Genomic DNA, 23,287 nt, shown 5'->3' with positions numbered 1-23,287 from the left:
TTATGGCCAAAGATGGTCCGAGTAGCATTTTTTGAGTTTTCTACTGTCAAAAAGTTGTAAACGTCTAAAACGTCATATACCTGTTTAAAACGTAAAAAACGTAGTAAATGTCAAAAACACCTATAGGATCCTTAGATTTCATTTCAAAAGTCTTTTTTTTATATTCTAAGTCATGGAAACGTCATATTGAAGTATTTTAGAATTTTTTATAAAAATATTTTGAAATTTTTACTCAAATGCAATTTTCACAATTTGCAGGCATAAACGTTTGAATGCAACACGTTTTCAAGTTGCTGAAACTGTGAAACTTATTATTGCAAAAATTTGGTTTAGGTACAACATGTGGGCATGCAACTACCAACCACGCAGATTTAAATTTATTAATAACTCCGAATTTAATACGACTATGTGAAATCCGACTGACAGCAGTACGCCCATTTTTACTATTTTTTATAAGGAAAATCAAATAAAACATAAATTGTTCTAACAAACGTATACTGTACAAAAAATAGTTATATTGCAAACAATTTTGCGAAGGTTAGAACTTTCTTTTAATGAAAAGGCATTTTTTATACCCCTGCGCCACACTGTGTATTATAAGTTAGTGCATATCTTTGCAACACCCAGAATGAGACGAGATAAGCACATGGTCTCTTTGGCTAAAATGCTCAGGGTGGGCTCCTGAGTCGATATAGGCATGTCCGTCTGTCCGTGAACAAATTTTTGTAATCAAAGTCTAGGTCGCAGTTTCAGTCCAATCGACTTCAAATTTGGCACAAGTATGTGTTTTGGTTCAGAATAGAACCCTATTGATTTTGGAAGAAATGGGTTCAGATTTTGATATAGCTCCCCCCTCCCCACACACACACACACACACACACACACACACACACACACACACATATATATATATATATATATATATATATATATATATATATATATATATATATATATATATATATATATATATATATATATATATATATATATATATATATATATATATATATATATATATATATATATATATATATATATATATATATATATATATATATATATATATATATATATATATATATATATATATATATATATAAGTGAGCCTGATACATCGGGCTGCCACCTAACCTAACCTAGTATATGGTCGCTAACAACCATACCAAAATTGGTCCAATCACACATTGGTCCATACTTCCTTTAGTGCCATTGGGTAAGGATAACTTTTGGCATAAATAGGAGATTCGCTAGTGGTCTTAATTTCTCCCACTACAACACTGGTGTAAGTCAATTTTCGACCGGGTCAGAGAAAAGACTAGGATATTTTTCGGCCATACTTTGAACAGATTTCTTTTGCGTTTCTGATAAGTGATCCACACATAGTTGCAGTTTGTTCACATTTTGCGAGATCCGCTGTTTCACAGAGATTTTCTTGCCGCTTCTTATAGTAAAGAAGTTCTCTGCTGTGTGAATGACCACTGACAGTTCCTTCATGCTATCATTTCCTAGTATTCCATCAAATGATTTCAAGCCAGGTAACAAAAAGAATTTGATAGGCGCTTCGCTGCCTCCGAATAAATCAATAAAGGTATGCTGTGAAATATTCACTTTTCCTCCTACAGAATCTACTTTAAATGATTCGACATTTTGTCTCGGATTTTTTATAAGTCCAGCTTTTATATAATTTTTACTACTTCCTGTGTCCAGTAAGAATACAAGTATTTTTCCGTTCCTCAGTTTGGCCTGGAAGTAAGGCAATGAGGAACACCCTAATCTAAAAAATGAACGTCTAAATAATCTGTTGGGATGTCATCTGGTCCATTGTTTTCATTGTCGTAGTCATTTGTCACCGTCGTTTCGTTGTACTGTTCAAAGTACCCGTTGACATCTTCTGATAACTCATATGAGCCTCCGTTTTCTACGACATTGGTACAGTATTCATCTCCAGGATCTTCAACGTTTACGTGAAAATTACGTCGAACTTTATTTACAGGAGCTTGAATGGTTGACTGTGCAGGTCTCTTGTAAATTTGTTGCGGTCTCATCTGTATGGATGTATCGACATCCATGGGTTCCGGTCGTCTTTGGTTACTATTAAAATTATTTCCTGAAAAATTGTTTTGTCTTTGGAATTGTTGTCTTGGGAAAAAATGATGTTGTGAATTAGTGGGTTGACTAAAAGGAATTCCCTGTGGTCTCCTATAATTATTAGTATTATTTGGTTGAATTGCCGGTGGTGTTCGATACCGATTCACAGAAATGTTAGCCAGTTCAGGGTAAAATCTTGGTTTATTCCCGGTAGACATGACTATTTTTACATCATCTCTGCGTGTTCCCTTATGGGCATATTCTGCACAAGTGCAGAGCTTGCGGTAATGAAGTTGGTTCCTTTACACTGAGGAGTTTAGGGAGGTCACCATTAAGACCTCCTATGAATGTATCAAGAGCCTTTTCGCGATAAGTATCGGTCATTGCTCTGAGACTGTTATCCTCTAATTCTAGACATATCTTATCTAGGATAAGGGATAACATTTGATAAACTTCCTGATAAAATTCGGTAACGCTCTTATGTCCCTGACACAGGACATTCATTTGATATTCGAGGGTACCTATGTCTCTCCTGTCCGAATAGTGGACCATAAGGCATTTACGAATTCGACCCCAATCAAGAGGAGTTCGATATGACTCTAGAGCCGTATCTGCCTCGCCAATGATTTTGGTGCGAATTGTATGTAGGATCGCATAGCACCTGCCTGTTCCTTTTAGGGATGAATAGAGCTCCAGGACTCCTTCTACGGATTTCCTCCAGGAGCAGAATTCTCCTGGTTTCCCTGAAAATTCTCTAATAGACTTGACAATGTCGGGCACTTTATCTAATTCTTCCAACTTTGCAGGAGTACGACCTATTGGTATGTCAGAGTCACTTTCCGTAACAGTACTTTGTCCGGAAATCATACTCCCGACTATTTTTACAATTTCCTCCCGTTGGCTCCTACTGAACCCTGCGTTACTACTTGAACTACCTACTGAGATATTACTCAGTTTATTAGTTATCTCTTCTACTGTTTCATTCATGTTTAATATATATATATTTTTTTTTGCTTTAAAAACACTAAGGATGGATTTTGCAATTTCAAATTTATTATTCAATTTTGTTTCTTAATTTAGGAAAATATAAAATAATATCTCTTATTTTTCTTTAGATACGAGTTAATGGTTATGATTTCTGATCTGAACCGATTTCAATAAAATTTGGCACTCTTGACTACACTATTAATTGTACTCCTAGTGCACAAGAAGAACAATTAGTACTATAGCCAAATTTTATTGAAATCGGTTCAGATTTTGATATAGCTCCCATATATATCTTTCGCCCGATATGGACTAATACGGTCCCAGAAGTCAGAGTTTTACCCCAATTTGGTTGAAATTTTGCACTAGGAGTACAATTAGTAGTGTAGTCAAGAGTGCCAAATTTTATTGAAATCGGTTCAGATCAGACTCCCTGTGCAAAATTTCAACTAAATCGGAGCAAACAATTGGCCTCTGTGGTCATATGAGTGTAAATCGGGCGAAAGATATATATTGGAGATATATCTAAATCTGAACCGATTTCAACCAAATGTGGCGCGCATAGCTACAATGCTAATTCTACTCCCTGTGCAAAATTTCAACTAAATCTGAGCAAAAATTTGGCCTCTGTGGTCATATGAGTGTAAATCGGGCGAAAGCTATATATGGGAGCTATATCTAAATCTGAACCGATTTCAGCCAAACTTGGCACGCATAGCTACAATGCTAATTATACTCCCTGTGCAAAATTTCAATTAAATCGGAGTAAAAGATTGGCCACTGTGGTCATATGAGTGTAAATCGGACGAACGATTATATGGGAGCTATATCTAAGTTTGAACCGATTTGGATGATATTTTCCAGAATTTGTTGATACCACACAAGGTTACCTTGTGCTAAATTAGAGTAAGATCGGGTATTAAATAAGGCTATTATGATAAGAAATAAAGTTATAAGGAGCAAATTTTTGAAAATCGGGCGCTACATATAAATGGGAGCTATATCTAAGTCTGAACCGATTTCGATGAAATTTGGCACACCTAAAGGGTGGTAAATTGGATTACTTTGTGGCGAATTTGACGACGATTGGTTAGTAAATGAACGCAATCCGACCCCATTTATCGAAATCAGGCGATACATATATATGGGATCTATACATAAATTTCATCCGACTTTTTTCCAAATTCAATAGCGTTCGTCCCTGTACCAAACAAACGCCACATACCAAATTTCATCAAAATAGGTTAATAATTGCGACCGGAATCCTGCGAACAAAAATTCCAGGACGAACGGATACCAAGCGCTAGATCGACTTAGGAGGTGATTCTGAGTCAATCGGTATATACTTTATCGGGTCTAAAATCAATATTTCTGGTAGGCACATTTTTTTGGCAGATCAAAGTTATTATACCTTGACCACTATGTGGTTTAGGGTATAATTATGATCATAGTCAATTATTTAACGAGTTCGAGAATCGACGACTAACAGGCAGAATCACCTTATATCATATTGTGGTAAGTATTTTTGTTATTCAATTATGATTAAATCTTGATTTGAAAAGTATTGACTCGTTTGTATATTGCCAACGACATATGACTGGGTTTGACATATTGGGTTTTGATGTTTCCACACAATTTTGAAGGGAGAATAGAAGAATCTTCGAGACTACTTTCAAATTCTACAAGTTCGAGGTAATTTGATTGATATGATTTCTACTTACAAAGTTTCCAAAATCTGCGTGAAACTACTTTATGTTCGCTGTAATTTTTGGATATAGGACGCGTTTTTATAGTAAATGACGGTAATTAAAAAACTCAAATTTTCATTAATCCACATTCATTTGTTTTCATACCTATATTCATTCACGCTATTTAAATCCATGATAATTTATCGCGCTATTTTCTGTGTCAAGTGAAACAATTTTAAGTGGAGATATTAAGTCTCTTAAGATAGGCCATTATTTAACAATACATGCGTCGCATGGTGACAATTTAAGATTTTTGCCTGAATTGCTTTGGATTGAGATTGATTCTCTTGATAATTTTTCCTAGCTTCTTTACGAGCCAAAATTTCGGTAACGCAAATTAAAAAGTTTTCAACAATTTATCACACCAGAGCAAAATTCTAATTACAAAAAAATTAAAAAAAAATATGGCTTTTGATATATATTTTTTATAATGTAAAATAATATATCAAATATTATATCATATATTATTATTGTTTTGATTTCAGCTTAAAGCGCCCTAGACTGCAAGATAGTTGGATGGTCGCATCATATACAGTGGGGAGCAAAACCGAGTACATGTTTTCACTTTTTCCAATATTTAATAAATAGAAAATGTAAGGCCCACAGAGATTGTGTGGTTGATGATTGGAAATAAGTTAAATGGTCAGATGAAACTAAAATAAACCGTTTTTAATCTGATACAATAGAACATTGCTAGTAACGACCTCCGAACATTACTGGTAATGACGAAGTCTCCAAAAACACCACATCACACAAACCGTAAAACAAAAGTGGGAAGCTTCATGTTAGTTAGGTTAGTGATTAGTGAATTATGAAAAAAGGAGACTACCTTGACATTGTGCAATAAAATTTGCCTGAATTTGTGGAGGTTTTCGCCCACCTTGAGGATCAAGTTGTTTTGCAAAAAGACGGCAAATCCAATCATACTTACAAAATAGTAAGGAAATGGTTCTCGGAGCACAGTTTTCAAATGCTGATAAGACTACCTCAAAGCCTCGATTTCAATCCCATAGAAAATTTACGTTCTCTGGTTAAAAGCTGCTTGAGATTACACCAAAGAGCACCAAAAAATAGCAATGACATCTAGAGCCAAGTTCAGCACAAATAGTCGGATATTCCAAAAGAAATATTAAACAACTTAGTAGAAGTATGTCAAGACGAGTTAAAACCATAATTAGAAATTAAGGACTGTGGGCTAAATACTACGACATTTGATTTTAATTTAATAAATGCATTAGTACAGATATATAATTTATCTGAATGTACAGTTTTGTTTATCTGGAAATAAAGTATAAATGAAATAAATTTTGTAGTAATTTAACTCAATTGGCGTTTTATCCTATCTCTAAATTGCACTGAATCTCGAAAATTATATTTATACCTTACTGTCAAGCATTTCAGAATATCTGCCATATATTTACACCAACTAATCAAAAAATTAATTTCATCATACAAACCCTGCTTGGGCAAAGAAAATATAGAGAAAGAACCCACAATTTACAAATCCTTATCTTATTTAAAAAGAATTTCAGAAAGGATTACAAACTCGAACATAGTAGACTGAAATAAAGTTAACATTGCCCATAAAAATTACTATACACTAAAAAAAAACATTTTCACAAAAACTAAAGACAAGACACCAATTATGGAAACATCTAATGTCATTTATCAAATAACATGCATTGGAGACAAAGAACCATGTGACAAAATGTATATTGGAACTACAAAAAATAAATTAAAAACAAGTAAGGAAAGTCTAAGGTCGGGCGGGGCCGACTATATTATACCCTGCACCACTTTGTAGATCTAAATTTTCGATACCATATCACATCCGCCAAATGTGTTGGGGACTATATATAAAGGTTTGTCCCAAATACATACATTTACACATCACTCGATTTGGACAGAATTTGATAGACTTTTACAAAATCTATAGACTCAAAATTTAAATTGGCTAATGCACTAGGGTTGAACACAATTTTATGAAAAAAAAATATGGGAAACATTTAAATCTGAAGTAATTTGAAGGAAATTTCGCAAAAGTTTATTTATGATTTATATATATATATATATATATTAATATATATATATATATATATATATATATATATATATATATATATATATATATATATATATATATATATATATATATATATAATATATATATATATATATATATATATATATATATATATATATATATATATATATATATATATATATATATATATATATATATATATATATATATATATATATATATATATATATATATATATATATATATATATATATATATATATATATATATATATATATATATATATATATATATATATATTTCGGACGAACAGTCGACTTTTCACCACAGGACATCGAGATGGTTAGGAAAAATAATATTGAAAGGCTGGAACAGAAGCAAGCAAAAGATCTGGAATACCATAACAAAAAAAAAGCAACCAACGAAAGCTTATACCCCTGGACAATTAATTTATGTAAGGAAAAATAAAAGATTAGGGACTAAGCTAAGCAGTCGTTTCGAGGAAGTAAAGGAAGATCACACTACTACAGTCCTGACTGAGACAGGCAGTGTAATCCATAAGATGAAAAACTAAAACCATTATATATATATATATATATATATATATATATATATATATATATAATATATATATATATATATATATATATATATATATATATATATATATATATATATATATATATATATATATATATATATATATATATATATATATATATATCTATATATATATATATATATATATATATATATATATATATATATATATATATATATATATAACGACTTTCTATGTGAACCGACATTTGTACTGGAGGAAGTTATGAGGATACATTTCTTGAATCCTTCCCATGATGGTTTCGGGAGTTTTGGTTCCATTCACGACTGATAGATTCAGGTACCTCTTAAGTAAGAATACATTTATAGGACACTCTACGCTCGGTATGAGGTTCTCGGGTGAACTCTCTCCGCTGTGCTGCGTAGGCGTTAATGAATTAACGTGGTTAACCGATGTCATTCTTGATAATGCGTCCGCCACTACATTTTGCTTTCCGGGTTTGTATCTCAGTTCGTAATTATATTCCTCAAGGATACATTTCCACCTTTTCATTTTCGAGTTTGTGTTCTTGTTGCTCAGAGCGTATGTCAGGGGTTGGTGATCGGTGTAAATGATCACTTTCTTTGTACCATAGAGGTAATTTCTCAAGGATGTTAGGGCCCATATAATCGCTAGCATCTCCCTTTCATTAGCGGCGTAATTTTCTTCCGCCTTTCCTAAGGTTCTCGAGATGAAAGCGATTAGCTTTCCTTTTTGGCTCAACATTGCGCCTAGTGCCACATTTGAGGCATCCGTGGTTAACCCAAATTCCTCGTCGAAATTAGGATAGGATAGCAAAACGTCATGGGAAATTAAAGCATTTCTAAGCTCGTTGAAAGCTTTTATGGCTTTAGTTCCCAAAGTTACAGGTATTTGACCGGATGAATTTTTCGATATTCTTCCCTCCTCCTCTCTCAGTAGTTCGGTTAGGGGTTTAGCAATGTCAGCGTAACCTCTCACGAATCGTCTGTAATAGCCTGACAATCCGAGAAAAGAACGTAACTGCTTGAGTGTCTTAGGTATTGGGAAGTTTAGAATTGTCTCAACTTTCTTGGGGTTGGTTTTAATACCATCCTTCGAAACCACGAATCCTAAGAATTCCACCTCACTCTTAAAGAATGAGCATTTATCAAACTGAATCTTCATATTAGCTGATTCTAGTATCCCAAATACTTCGTCGATGTGCTTAATGTGTGATTCTTTATCTTTGCTGAAGATAATGATATCATCAACGTACACGAAGCACATTTTACCTATTAGATTCCTAAGTGTATCGTCCAGAGTGCGCTGAAATATCGCCGGAGCGTTTTTCAAGCCGAAGGGAAGTCTGTTAAATTCATATTTCCCATTATTAATCGAGAAGGCTGTTTTCTCTTTGTCCTCTTCTCTGAGTGGAATTTGGTGAAATCCACTGTTTAGATCTATGACGGCAAAGAATTTATTCCCACCTAAGTTAGATATGACTTCCGTAACTTTAGGAATGGGGTACTTGTCTGGGATTGTAACAGAGTTTATTTTCCGAAAATCAACTACAAGTCTATATTTCTTTTTACCAGAGCTATCCTCTTTCTTCGGCACGACCCATATTGGGGAATTATATGGAGATCTCGAGGGCGTGATTATGCCATCTCGTAAGAGTCGATCGATCTCTGTTTCAACTACTTCCTTTAGTGCCATTGGGTGAGGATAACTTTTGGCATAAATAGGAGATTCGTTAGTGGTCTTAATTTCTCCCACTACAACACTGGTGTAAGTCAATTGTTCGACCGGGTCAGAGAAAAGACTAGGATATTTTTCGGCCATACTTTGAACAGATTTCTTTTGCGTTTCTGATAAGTGATCCACACATAGTTGCAGTTTGTTCACATTTTGCGAGATCCGCTGTTTCACAGAGATTTTCTTGCCGCTTCTTATAGTAAAGAAGTTCTCTGCTGTGTGAATGACCACTGACAGTTCCTTCATGCTATCATTTCCTAGTATTCCATCAAATGATTTCAAGCCAGGTAACAAAAAGAATTTGATAGGCGCTTCGCTGCCTCCGAATAAATCAATAAAGGTATGCTGTGAAATATTCACTTTTCCTCCTACAGAATCTACTTTAAATGATTCGACATTTTGTCTCGGATTTTTTATAAGTCCAGCTTTTATATAATTTTTACTACTTCCTGTGTCCAGTAAGAATACAAGTATTTTTCCGTTCCTCAGTTTGGCCTGGAAGTAAGGCAATGAGGAACACCCTAATCTAAAAAATGAACGTCTAAATAATCTGTTGGGATGTCATCTGGTCCATTGTTTTCATTGTCGTAGTCATTTGTCACCGTCGTTTCGTTGTACTGTTCAAAGTACCCGTTGACATCTTCTGATAACTCATATGAGCCTCCGTTTTCTACGACATTGGTACAGTATTCATCTCCAGGATCTTCAACGTTTACGTGAAAATTACGTCGAACTTTATTTACAGGAGCTTGAATGGTTGACTGTGCAGGTCTCTTGTAAATTTGTTGCGGTCTCATCTGTATGGATGTATCGACATCCATGGGTTCCGGTCGTCTTTGGTTACTATTAAAATTATTTCCTGAAAAATTGTTTTGTCTTTGGAATTGTTGTCTTGGGAAAAAATGATGTTGTGAATTAGTGGGTTGACTAAAAGGAATTCCCTGTGGTCTCCTATAATTATTAGTATTATTTGGTTGAATTGCCGGTGGTGTTCGATACCGATTCACAGAAATGTTAGCCAGTTCAGGGTAAAATCTTGGTTTATTCCCGGTAGACATGACTATTTTTACATCATCTCTGCGTGTTCCCTTATGGGCATATTCTGCACAAGTGCAGAGCTTGCGGTAATGAAGTTGGTTCCTTTACACTGAGGAGTTTAGGGAGGTCACCATTAAGACCTCCTATGAATGTATCAAGAGCCTTTTCGCGATAAGTATCGGTCATTGCTCTGAGACTGTTATCCTCTAATTCTAGACATATCTTATCTAGGATAAGGGATAACATTTGATAAACTTCCTGATAAAATTCGGTAACGCTCTTATGTCCCTGACACAGGACATTCATTTGATATTCGAGGGTACCTATGTCTCTCCTGTCCGAATAGTGGACCATAAGGCATTTACGAATTCGACCCCAATCAAGAGGAGTTCGATATGACTCTAGAGCCGTATCTGCCTCGCCAATGATTTTGGTGCGAATTGTATGTGGGATCGCATAGTACCTGCCTGTTCCTTTTAGGGATGAATAGAGCTCCAGGACTCCTTCTACGGATTTCCTCCAGGAGCAGAATTCTCCTGGTTTCCCTGAAAATTCTCTAATAGACTTGACAATGTCGGGCACTTTATCTAATTCTTCCAACTTTGCAGGAGTACGACCTATTGGTATGTCAGAGTCACTTTCCGTAACAGTACTTTGTCCGGAAATCATACTCCCGACTATTTTTACAATTTCCTCCCGTTGGCTCCTACTGAACCCTGCGTTACTACCTACTGAGATATTACTCAGTTTATTAGTTATCTCTTCTACTGTTTCATTCATGTTTAATATATATATATTTTTTTTGCTTTAAAAACACTAAGGATGGATTTTGCAATTTCAAATTTATTATTCAATTTTGTTTCTTAATTTAGGAAAATATAAAATAATATCTCTTATTTTTCTTTAGATACGAGTTAATGGTTATGATTTCTGATCTGAACCGATTTCAATAAAATTTGGCACTCTTGACTACACTACTAATTGTACTCCTAGTGCACAAGAAGAACAATTAGTACTATAGCCAAATTTTATTGAAATCGGTTCAGATTTTGATATAGCTCCCATATATATCTTTCGCCCGATATGGACTAATACGGTCCCAGAAGTCAGAGTTTTACCCCAATTTGGTTGAAATTTTGCACTAGGAGTACAATTAGTAGTGTAGTCAAGAGTGCCAAATTTTATTGAAATCGGTTCAGATCAGACTCCCTGTGCAAAATTTCAACTAAATCGGAGCAAACAATTGGCCTCTGTGGTCATATGAGTGTAAATCGGGCGAAAGATATATATTGGAGATATATCTAAATCTGAACCGATTTCAACCAAATGTGGCGCGCATAGCTACAATGCTAATTCTACTCCCTGTGCAAAATTTCAACTAAATCTGAGCAAAAATTTGGCCTCTGTGGTCATATGAGTGTAAATCGGGCGAAAGCTATATATGGGAGCTATATCTAAATCTGAACCGATTTCAGCCAAACTTGGCACGCATAGCTACAATGCTAATTATACTCCCTGTGCAAAATTTCAATTAAATCGGAGTAAAAGATTGGCCACTGTGGTCATATGAGTGTAAATCGGACGAACGATTATATGGGAGCTATATCTAAGTTTGAACCGATTTGGATGATATTTTCCAGAATTTGTTGATACCACACAAGGTTACCTTGTGCTAAATTAGAGTAAGATCGGGTATTAAATAAGGCTATTATGATAAGAAATAAAGTTATAAGGAGCAAATTTTTGAAAATCGGGCGCTACATATAAATGGGAGCTATATCTAAGTCTGAACCGATTTCGATGAAATTTGGCACACCTAAAGGGTGGTAAATTGGATTACTTTGTGGCGAATTTGACGACGATTGGTTAGTAAATGAACGCAATCCGACCCCATTTATCGAAATCAGGCGATACATATATATGGGATCTATACATAAATTTCATCCGACTTTTTTCCAAATTCAATAGCGTTCGTCCCTGTACCAAACAAACGCCACATACCAAATTTCATCAAAATCGGTTAATAATTGCGACCGGAATCCTGCGAACAAAAATTCCAGGACGAACGGATACCAAGCGCTAGATCGACTTAGGAGGTGATTCTGAGTCAATCGGTATATACTTTATCGGGTCTAAAATCAATATTTCTGGTAGGCACATTTTTTTGGCAGATCAAAGTTATTATACCTTGACCACTATGTGGTTTAGGGTATAATTATGATCATAGTCAATTATTTATCGAGTTCGAGAATCGACGACTAACAGGCAGAATCACCTTATATCATATTGTGGTAAGTATTTTTGTTATTCAATTATGATTAAATCTTGATTTGAAAAGTATTGACTCGTTTGTATATTGCCAACGACATATGACTGGGTTTGACATATTGGGTTTTGATGTTTCCACACAATTTTGAAGGGAGAATAGAAGAATCTTCGAGACTACTTTCAAATTCTACAAGTTCGAGGTAATTGGATTGATACGATTTCTACTTACAAAGTTTCCAAAATCTGCGTGAAACTACTTTATGTTCGCTGTAATTTTTGGATATAGGACGCGTTTTTATAGTAAATGACGGTAATTAAAAAACTCAAATTTTCATTAATCCACATTCATTTGTTTTCATACCTATATTCATTCACGCTATTTAAATCCATGATAATTTATCGCGCTATTTTCTGTGTCAAGTGAAACAATTTTAAGTGAAGATATTAAGTCTCTTAAGATAGGCCATTATTTAACAATACATGCGTCGCATGGTGACAATTTAAGATTTTTGCCTGAATTGCTTTGGATTGAGATTGATTCTCTTGATAATTTTTCCTAGCTTCACGAAATTTATTTTTAGAAAACCAATTTGTTGTTGCATAACTATGTAACAAAACGAAATAAAAATAAGATGAAGGGACTTGTAGGTTATATGAAAAGATGATGTACAGTGGGAGAAAGAGATGATTCAATTTGTAAGAGGAAATTTCCCAAATGTGTTCTCCATAAGGAGTTAGCATAAAGGGCCCAAAATTGAGTTATCTCTCCCAGCCAGATCTATACTAAAGGCTGTGGAAAGGTTCATTCGCCCGAACCGAAACATGTACAGTCTAGGCGTGTATAGATTTGTATCTGGCATTTTCTTTTCAATGGCTCTATTAACCATGTTCCTTAATTTATATCTGTCCATAAAGCTCGAATAATAATTGTTTAATTAGATATAATGCATTTGGACGTCAATTGCCTCTTTCGGTATCAGGCTAACTTGAAATATAATAAGCAACGATGAGCCTGTCGTAAAACTAGGAAAAACACGACTAATGTACGCGTTAGAATTGTTGTTGTATCCTGGAAACCAGTTTCTGTAAGTTGTCACATGTGCTTGTAGTTGACTATAGAAACAATAAGCATTGTTCGACTGTTCACCACTTAGGTGAATTCTAACAAATTGGCTTTCTAAAAATAAATTTCGAGTTGTTGCATTACTATGTAACAAAACGAAATAAAAATAAGAACAAGGGACTTGTAAGTTATATGAAAAGATGATGTACAGTGGGAGAAAAAGATGATTCAATTTGTAAGAGGAAATTTCCCAAATGTTTTCTCCATAAGGAGTTAGCATAAAGGGCCCAAAATTGAGTTATCTCTCCCAGCCAGATCTATACTAAAGGCTGTGGAAAGGTTCATTCGCCCGAACCGAAACATGTACAGTCTAGGCGTGGCATTTTCTTTTCAATGGCTCTATTAACCATGTTCCTTAATCTATATCTGTCCATAAAGCTCGAATAATAATTGTATAATTAGATATAATGCATTTGGACGTCAATTGCCTGTTTTGGTATCAGGCTAACATGAAATAAAGGGTGATTCTTTTGAGGTTAGGATTTTCATGCGTTAGTATTTGACAGATCACGTGGGATTTCAGACATGGTGTCAAAGAGAAAGATGCTCTGTATGCTTTGACATTTCATCATGAATAGACTTACTAACGAGCTACAACGTCGAATTTTCAGTGAATGGGCCCTAGAAAAGTTGGCAGAAAATCCGCTTTTTTATCGACAAATTTTGTTCAGCGATGAGGCTCATTTCTGGTTGAATGGCTACGTAAATAAGCAAAATTGCCGCATTTGGAGTGAAGAGCAACCAGAAGCCGTTCAAGAACTGCCCATGCATCCCGAAAAATGCACTGTTTGGTGTGGTTTGTACGCTGGTGGAATCATTGGACCGTATTTTTTCAAAGATGCTGTTGGACGCAACGTTACGGTGAATGGCGATCGCTATCGTTCGATGCTAACAAACTTTTTGTTGCCAAAAATGGAAGAACTGAACTTGGTTGACATGTGGTTTCAACAAGATGGCGCTACATGCCACACAGCTCGCGATTCTATGGCCATTTTGAGGGAAAACTTCGGAGAACAATTCATCTCGAGAAATGGACCGGTAAGTTGGCCACCAAGATCATGCGATTTGACGCCTTTAGACTATTTTTTGTGGGGCTACGTCAAGTCTAAAGTCTACAGAAATAAGCCAGCAACTATTCCAGCTTTGGAAGACAACATTTCCGAAGAAATTCGGGCTATTCCGGCCGATATGCTCGAAAAAGTTGCCCAAAATTGGACTTTCCGAATGGACCACCTAAGACGCAGCCGCGGTCAACATTTAAATGAAATTATCTTCAAAAAGTAAATGTCATGAACCAATCTAACGTTTCAAATAAAGAACCGATGAGATTTTGCAAATTTTATGCGTTTTTTTTTTAAAAAAAGTTATCAAGCTCTTAACAAATCACCCTTTATAATAAGCAACGATGAGCCCGTCGTAAAACTAGGAAAAACACGACTAATGTACGCGTTAGAGTTGTTGTTGTATCCTGGAAACCAGTTTCTGTAAGTTGTCACATGTGGTTGTAGTTGACTGTAGAAACAATAAACATTGTTCGACTGTTCACCACTTAGGTGAATTCTAACAAATTGGCTTTCTAAAAATAAATTTCGTGTTGTTGCATTACTATGTAACAGAACGAAATAAAAATAAGATTAAGGGACTTGTAAGTTATATGAAAAGATGATGTACAGTGGGAGAAAAAGATGATTCAATTTGTAAGAGGAAATTTCCCAAATGTTTTCTCCATAAGGAGTTAGCATAAAGGGCCCAAAATTGAGTTATCTCTCCCAGCCAGATCTATACTAAGCTGTGGAAAGGTTCATTCGCCCGAACCGAAACATGTACAGTCTAGGCGTGTATAGATTTGTATCTGGCATTTTCTTTTCAATGGCTCTATTAACCATGTTCCTTAATCTATATCTGTCCATAAAGCTCGAATAATAATTGTATTAGATATAATGCATTTGGACGTCAATATCTGTTTCGGTATCAGGCTAACATGAAATATAATATATCAAATATTATATCATATATTATTATTGTTTTGATTTCAGCTTAAAGCGCCCTAGACTGCAAGATAGTTGGATGGTCGCATCATATACAGTGGGGAGCAAAACCGAGTACATGGTTTCACTTTTTGCAATATTTAATAAATAGAAAATGTAAGGCCCACAGAGATTGTGTCGTTGATGATTGGAAATAAGTTAAATGGTCAGATGAAACTAAAATAAACCGTTTTTAATCTGATACAATAGAACATTGCTGGTAACGACCTCCGAACATTACTGGTAATGACGAAGTCTCCAAAAACACCACATCACACAAACCGTAAAACAAAAGTGGGAAGCTTCATGTTAGTTAGGTTAGTGAATCATGAAAAAAGGAGACTACCTTGACATTGTGCAATAAAATTTGCCTGAGTTTGTGGAGGTTTTCGCCCACCTTGAGGATCAAGTTGTTTTTCAAAAAGACGGCAAATCCAAGCATACTTACAAAATAGTAAGGAACTGGTTCTCGGAGCACAGTTTTCAAATGCTGATAAGACTACCTCAAAGCCCCGATTTCAATCCCATTGTTCTCTGGTTAAAAGCTGCTTGAGATTACACCAAAGAGCACCATCTAGAGCCAAGTTCAGCACAAATAGTCGGATATTCCAAAAGAAATAATAAACAACTTAGTAGAAGTATGTCAAGACGAGTTAAAACCATAATTAGAAATTAAGGACTGTGGGCTAAATACTACGACATTTGATTTTAATTTAATAAATGCATTAGTATAGATATATAATTTATCTGAATGTACAGTTTTGTTTATCTGGAAATAAATTATAAATGAAATAAATTTTGTAGTAATTTAACTCAATTGGTGTTTTATCCTATCTCTAAATTGCACTGAATCCCGAACATTATATTTATACCTTACTGTCAAGCATTTCAGAATATCTGCAATATATTTACACAAACTAATCAAAGAATTAATTTCATCATACAAACCCTGCTTGGACAAAGAAAATATAGAGAAAGAACCCACAATTTACAGATCCTTATCTTATGTAAAAAGAATTTCAGAAAGGATTACAAACTCGAACATAGTATACTGATATAAAGTTAACATTGCCTATAAAAATTACTATACACTAAAAAACATTTTCACAAAAACTAAAGACAAGACACCAATTATGGAAACATCTAATGTCATTTATCAAATAACATGCATTGGAGACAAAGAACCATGTGAGCAAATGAATATTGGAACTACAAAAAATAAATTAAAAACAAGACTGTCGGGACACAAATCAGACATAAAACTTCGCAATAGTAACAAACTCCAAAAAATAGCACTTGCAACACACTGTGCGACAACGAAACATCACCCGAATTTTGACGATGTGAGAGTATTGGAGAGAGAGCAGCAACAGCAAACGATTAACATTAGAAATGCTGTACATTAACAATGTACCCACAGAGAAGAGAATGAACTACAAATCAGACACAGATAACATTGCTCACATATACAGACACATCATAAATAAGACAAGTAGATATACAAGTACTCAGCATCGGAGAAAGCAAGAGGGAAATCAGTGGAATAAAAGTAACAGACGAACATAGTGATACTACTCTAGTTTTAAGATTAATGTGTTGTTGTTGTTTTTCCACTTGAATGTTTTGTATACGTAAGTGTATAATGAAATTCTTTTTGTATTTCCTATTCTCCTGATACTTGTTGATATACATTTGTTAAAATCTTTGATTATTTAAGAAAACATTTTGTAAACTAAAATCAATAGTTTTTATTAGCATAAACCACTATGATTATTTGTAATTTGAAAAACAATTTTTTGATAAATAATTTACATGTCATGATTAAAATTATCAAATCATTTTTATTGTAGATCTACTCCTGATGAAGCAATTCAATGTAATTGCGAAATATTGAAGAATAAAGAAACCAATACATACAAAAAACGATAATTATTTTCTATAGTCCAAGACTTGTATCATTGTGTAATTATGGAGATCAAAGTCGTAAGAAAATATATATGTTAGGTTCTTATTCAATTTCTTATTAAATTTTTGTGTATTAATGCTCCGTATCCGTATAAAAAACTCTTGTATTGTTTTTCTTTTTTTTTGTTTTTTCGGCGATCGAGTGAAAGGAATGATTACATTTACTAGAAGTTCCTCAAAAGATTCGTAAATCTTTTTCGCATCAAGACACCTCCGCACCTCATAACCTCTGTTACGGTCGAGGTTAATTATTTTTCCTTGATAGTCCGGTAAGGGCATCTGTTTAGGAATTAGCTTGTTAGAGTGTCGTTCATACTTGATCTTGATAATCTTGATAGATCTTACTGTGTTTAACTATTGTGGCCTGCATTTGTAGGACAAGCTGAATCTTATTCTTCTTCGCATTTCGTGCTCATTAAGGATTCCCACCTGTTTTTCAATATCTGATGGAATGCTTCTAACGACTGCAATATATTTTTTTCTATTTCAGAACATTTCTTGGATAAACAGTTTCCTCAAATGTCGTCGTCCGTTTTAATTGCAATTGTCACAGTTAGTTTTTCGGTTGAGTCTAAAAAAGTCTAGGGTACTTTTCGCAAATTATTTGTAACTTATTCTTTTGGTTAACTGCCAAAGTATCCGTTCTAATATCTATATTATTTGCAGATTGATACAATTACTGTCTTCTTGGGATTTTTAGTAATAAGCATAAACATTTTCGGTGTCTGTTTGAGTTTATCATTGTTGAGAGTATACATTGTTTGAGTTTAGCATTGCCTACAAAGAAAACTATTTTCAATTAAAAAGTTGAAGATGAAAACGTAATCAATTAAAAAATTAACAAAATGCATTTATCATAGTGATGTGCATTCGAGACTGTTTGTTGTACGAAGTACACATACATGTACATGTAATGATATCATGGCTTATTTATTATCAGTGTTTTTAATATGGTGTTTGGAAAGTTAAAAATGCTGTCCAAAATGGTTGGTCGGATTTGCACATCCTCATCACTTCCCTTTATTGGACGATATACTCATTTCAATTATTACACTATATTGGTAAAGTGTTCTTTTATTTCAGGGAACTAGCTTTAAAAAATCCAACATGTTCAAAAAAGAAATGTAGTAGAAGCATTTTCACTTTTCATGTGCACCACTCCAGTATAGTGCCGTCGGCAATTGATTTACTAGAGATTTTAATGCCATGATCCGCATCTAAAGAAAAATCCAACTATAATGAATAAGAAAGTACACTCTAAAAAGGAATTCGATATTAGCCAAAGATGCGGCTTAGCGACTAATCTGGGTATAAATCTAAGATCCATAAAACTAAGATTAGGATACATATTAATAAAGCTATTCACATACAAACAAATTCCAGTCTAAAATCCAAATTAAAACAGATACTTTAGAGTAAAAACTGTTTTCTTAAAGGGTGATACGGTCAAAATTTGGTCAAGGGAAAACGCGTGTAAATCGGTGAAATCGTTTATTTAAAAAATCAAATTAAATTTCTTTTTCAAGTTCAATTAGTATAAAATTCAGGAAAAATATTCAGTTAGGCTTTCGCTTTTCCAAATCCGAATTGCCGGGCCTCACGCTTGATACCTGCCATCAGATTTTGTACAGCCACCTTGTCCACCTTCTTCGCCGCAGAAAGCCAGTTTGCCTTAAACTGCTGCTCGTCCTTAGCAGTTTTTTCTGTCTTCTTTAGGTTCCGCTTGACAATAGCCCAGTATTTCTCAATTGGGCGGAGCTCTGGCGTGTTGGGAGGGTTCTTGTCCTTGGGAAGCACCTGCAAGTTGTTGGCGGCGTACCACTCCATGGCCTTTTTACCGTAATGGCAAGATGCCAAATCCGGCCAAAACAGTACGGAACAACCGTGTTTCTTCAGGTAAATTTCTTGTTTGACAGTCCCGGAAGCTATGAAAATGCTGCTTTTCAAGCCACAGGTACAGATGGCTTGCCAAACCAGATATTTCTTTGCGAACTTTGACAGTTTTATGTGCTTGAAAATATCCGCTACCTTACCCCTTCCTTTTGCCGTATAAAACTCCTGTCCCGGAAGCTGCTTGTAGTCGGCTTTGACGTAGGTTTCGTCGTCCATTACCACGCAGTAAAACTTCGTCAGCATCGTCGTGTACAGCCTCCGGGATCGCGCTTTGGCCGTCGTATTTTGTTTATCATCGCGATTTGGAGTCACTACCTTCTTGTAAGTCGATAGTCCGGCTCGTTTTTTGGCTCGGTGCACAGTTGTAGACGATACACCCAGCTTATTTGCGGCATCTCGGAGAGAGAGGTTAGGGTTTCGCTTGAAACTACCGGCAACTCTCTTTGCCGTCTCAGCGGCTTTCGATTTCCCCCCGATCCAGACTTCCTGGCTGTCGACAAACGTTCCCCAAACACTTTAATTACATTTGTAACGGTTGACTTGGCAACTTTTAGCGATTTTGCCAGCTTTGCGTGCGAGTAGCTCGGATTTTCGCGATGCGCGAGCAAAATTTTGATACGCTGCTCTTCTTGCTTGGACGGCATTTTGACAACTGAAGAGTGAATTGCAAAATCAAAATAGGAGCAACATTCTACACACACACCTTCAAAATGAGGGGTGTTCAGGTTTTTTAAATGTAAAATTGAAAGAAATACGTCAAGTTTATATTGACCAAATTTTGACCGTATCACCCTTTAATTATGAAAAGATTTTAAACCAAAGATGCAAAATCCTCAAAATCAATCTTAGCCTCTATTTGATTCTATATTTCAGTTAACTTAAGGACGACTTTTTTGAATCAAAAATCTATTTCTTTACTTTAAGGAAAATTTGCCTTCGTTCCGATACATACGACTTTAACTGAGGGACGCAAATTTTTTATTAAATTTTAATAAATTTGTTGAACCAATGATTATAAACTTTCTTTTAATAAAAATTTCATTCGTTTCGTCATTCAACCTTCGAATGGAACGGACATGTTTTTTAATAGCGGACTAACTCATTGTAATAAGTACCTAATACGAACTTCAAGTGTGGTGGCATATTAAGCCACCATGCAGCGAAATTCAAAGTCATCCATTGGGTTGCTAACTTCAGGGCCCAGTGGACGGGTATCGACTGGAGTTATAAATTTGGACAATGACCAAGATTTAGGCCCAATTAGTCGACCTGCAGACGTGTCGACAGATGGCCACATTTTGACAAGTCGAAACTTTTCTAAGGTAACGACATCAAAAGGAGCTAATCCCTCACGAAAGAGATTCAAGGAACGCAGAAATGCTTTGTTTATCATAAAGAAATAAGGATCAGTCAACACAAGCACGTTGTCGGCTAAACAAAACGAATCCTTAAAATGGAAGGTATGGTTCCAAAGCAAAACTGGGGGGGAAATGGAGAACGCTTTGTCTGGCGTCTACTCACAGTTGTTGGAAAAGTTTCCCGGCCCAGATCCTCGACACCAAGAGGCTGGTTGGCATCAAGGACGATTTAAGCTAGTCGCATTTGAGGACCAGAGGTCTACAGAATGTTTTAAAGCTGCTCTGATACTAATTGGTGAAGTTTGGGAAGGAGCTGCTCTAGAGTTAGTCGAGAAGACATACCGGCTAGACCTAGAGCACATGCGTGGATACCTGCAAACCCTTCTGACCCTGAATCTATTTTAAATAGACTGAAACAATGCAATCCAGATCTTCCAACAGCTGATTGGAAGGTTGGCCGTTTGGATGAAGTGGATGGACCAAGACGGCATGCAGTGTTTATATTGAACACTCAGTCTTTGCCACATCTAGCAAAGTCCCAGGGCCGTGTATGTTATGGCTTTCATTATATCCAAATGAAGGTGTATAAAAACGATCAGCTAAAGGATTCAGAAATGGACAAGCCTCTGTCTGAATCAGAAGTAAGCGGATCCTCTTGCGAAGTCGAGGGAGATACCAAAGATGCAGCCATGGATAGACACCGTATGCGAGAGGAGGTTCTACAGCCTCAAAACTCACCAAAGTTGAACCTATGGTTATTGCGAGAGTCACCGAGATCTCTGAAGAAGACATTCTTGATGACTCGATTGAAACGGCTGATGTGACGGTTGTTGAAAATCTCGATGGTCCTACGGATTCTCCAGATAAATCTTCACTATTGTAAGGCTGCATGTGCTGCCTTAAAAGTTCTCCTGATGAAAGGAGACATAGACATAGTTCTTATTCAAGAACCATAAATGTTTATAGAAACAAAATATGTGAATTAAGTACTCCGGGGTTCAAACTATTGCAGTATATTGGTAATGATGTAAATCGAGCCAGTATAATTGCTAAAAACGAGCTCAACTTGTTGCAATGTGCAATACTGACACTGTCGTTGCCAGTTTAGAATTAGCCAAATGCAAATATTGGGTATCTTCGGTCTACATGGGACATGATAGGGAGATGCCTCCATGTGCCGTTAACACATTAGTTGAGGAGTCATTGGAAACAAAGACAAAACTCATTATGGGATGCGATGCAAATGCACATCATAGCATATGGGGAAGTGGTGACATTAATACAAGAGAAGTCACTCCTAGAGTTTATTTTGCGTACTAATTTAGTAGTTTGCAATAAGGGAGATGCCCCAATCTTAGTCACTAAAAACAGGCAAGAGGTTTTGGACGTCACCTTGGCCTCGCAAGAACTGAATGAAATGATATCTGATTTGCAGGTTTTATCTTCTCAGAACATCGCTACATCAGTTTCAAATTAGATGTTCATACCACCAAGACCATATTTCCGCCAAATGTTAGGAAAGCTGATTGGAATAGGTATAGGGAATCGTTCAATATGATGATACCGGAAACATCAGAGACAAAGATGAGCACTGTGCAAGATATCGAACACGCAGTGGAGAGCATTACTAAGGCCTTCAACATCGCACTGAAAGCTGCATGCTCTAGGCTAGGTTAGGTGGCAGCCCGATGTATCAGGCTCACTTAGACTATTCAGTCCCTTGTGATACCACATTGGTGAACTTCTCTCGTATCACTGAGTGCTGCCCGATTCCATGTTAAGCTCAATGACAAGGGACCTCCTTTTTATAGCCGAGTCCGAATGGCGTTCCACATTGCAGTGAAACCACTTAGAGAAGCTCTGAAACCCTCAGAAATGTCACCAGCATAACTGAGGTGGGATAATCCACCGCTGAAAAAACTTTTTTGGTGTTCGGTCGAAGCAGGAATCGAACCCACGACCTTGTGTATGCAAGGCGGGCATGCTAACCATTGCACCACGGTGGCTCCATGCCCTAGATGGAAGCCAAGGGGAAAAAATCGTGGTCTACGGAGTTAAGTAATATGAGGAAATCCTGCAGGAAGGGAAACAAAAGTCGTTTTCATACCTAAAGCGGGAAAAGCCTCTCACTCGAGGGCGAAGGATTTCCGACTTATCAGCTTATCCTCATTCCTACTTAAGACTCTGGAGAGGATGATATATATTTATCTTAAAACTAACGTCGATTCAAGGTTGCTCTCTAAACAACAGCATGCATACTCGACGGACAGGTCTACTGAGACCGCATTACATGATCTGGTCAGCTTTATTGAAAGCTCACTATCTGTCAAAGAATACACAATCGTGGCGTTTCTAGACATCGAAGGGGCGTTCAATAATGTTCAACCGAACTCGATATTAAAGGGACTGACAACTTTGAATGTTGATCCAT

General features: G+C 35.8%; 1 protein-coding gene across 1 annotated transcript in view; it reads right to left on the bottom strand.

Annotated features, from left to right (window-relative positions):
- Positions 1-23,287, bottom strand: part of kug (FAT atypical cadherin kugelei) — a 603,151-nt gene that overhangs the window by 115,610 nt on the left and 464,254 nt on the right. The window lies entirely within an intron of this gene.

Source organism: Haematobia irritans, chromosome 4 (assembly GCF_050003625.1).
Source record: "Haematobia irritans isolate KBUSLIRL chromosome 4, ASM5000362v1, whole genome shotgun sequence".
Classification (NCBI taxonomy): domain Eukaryota; kingdom Metazoa; phylum Arthropoda; class Insecta; order Diptera; family Muscidae; genus Haematobia; species Haematobia irritans.
Note: the sequence above shows the minus strand (reverse complement) of the source record. Positions and strands in the feature narration are given on the sequence as shown.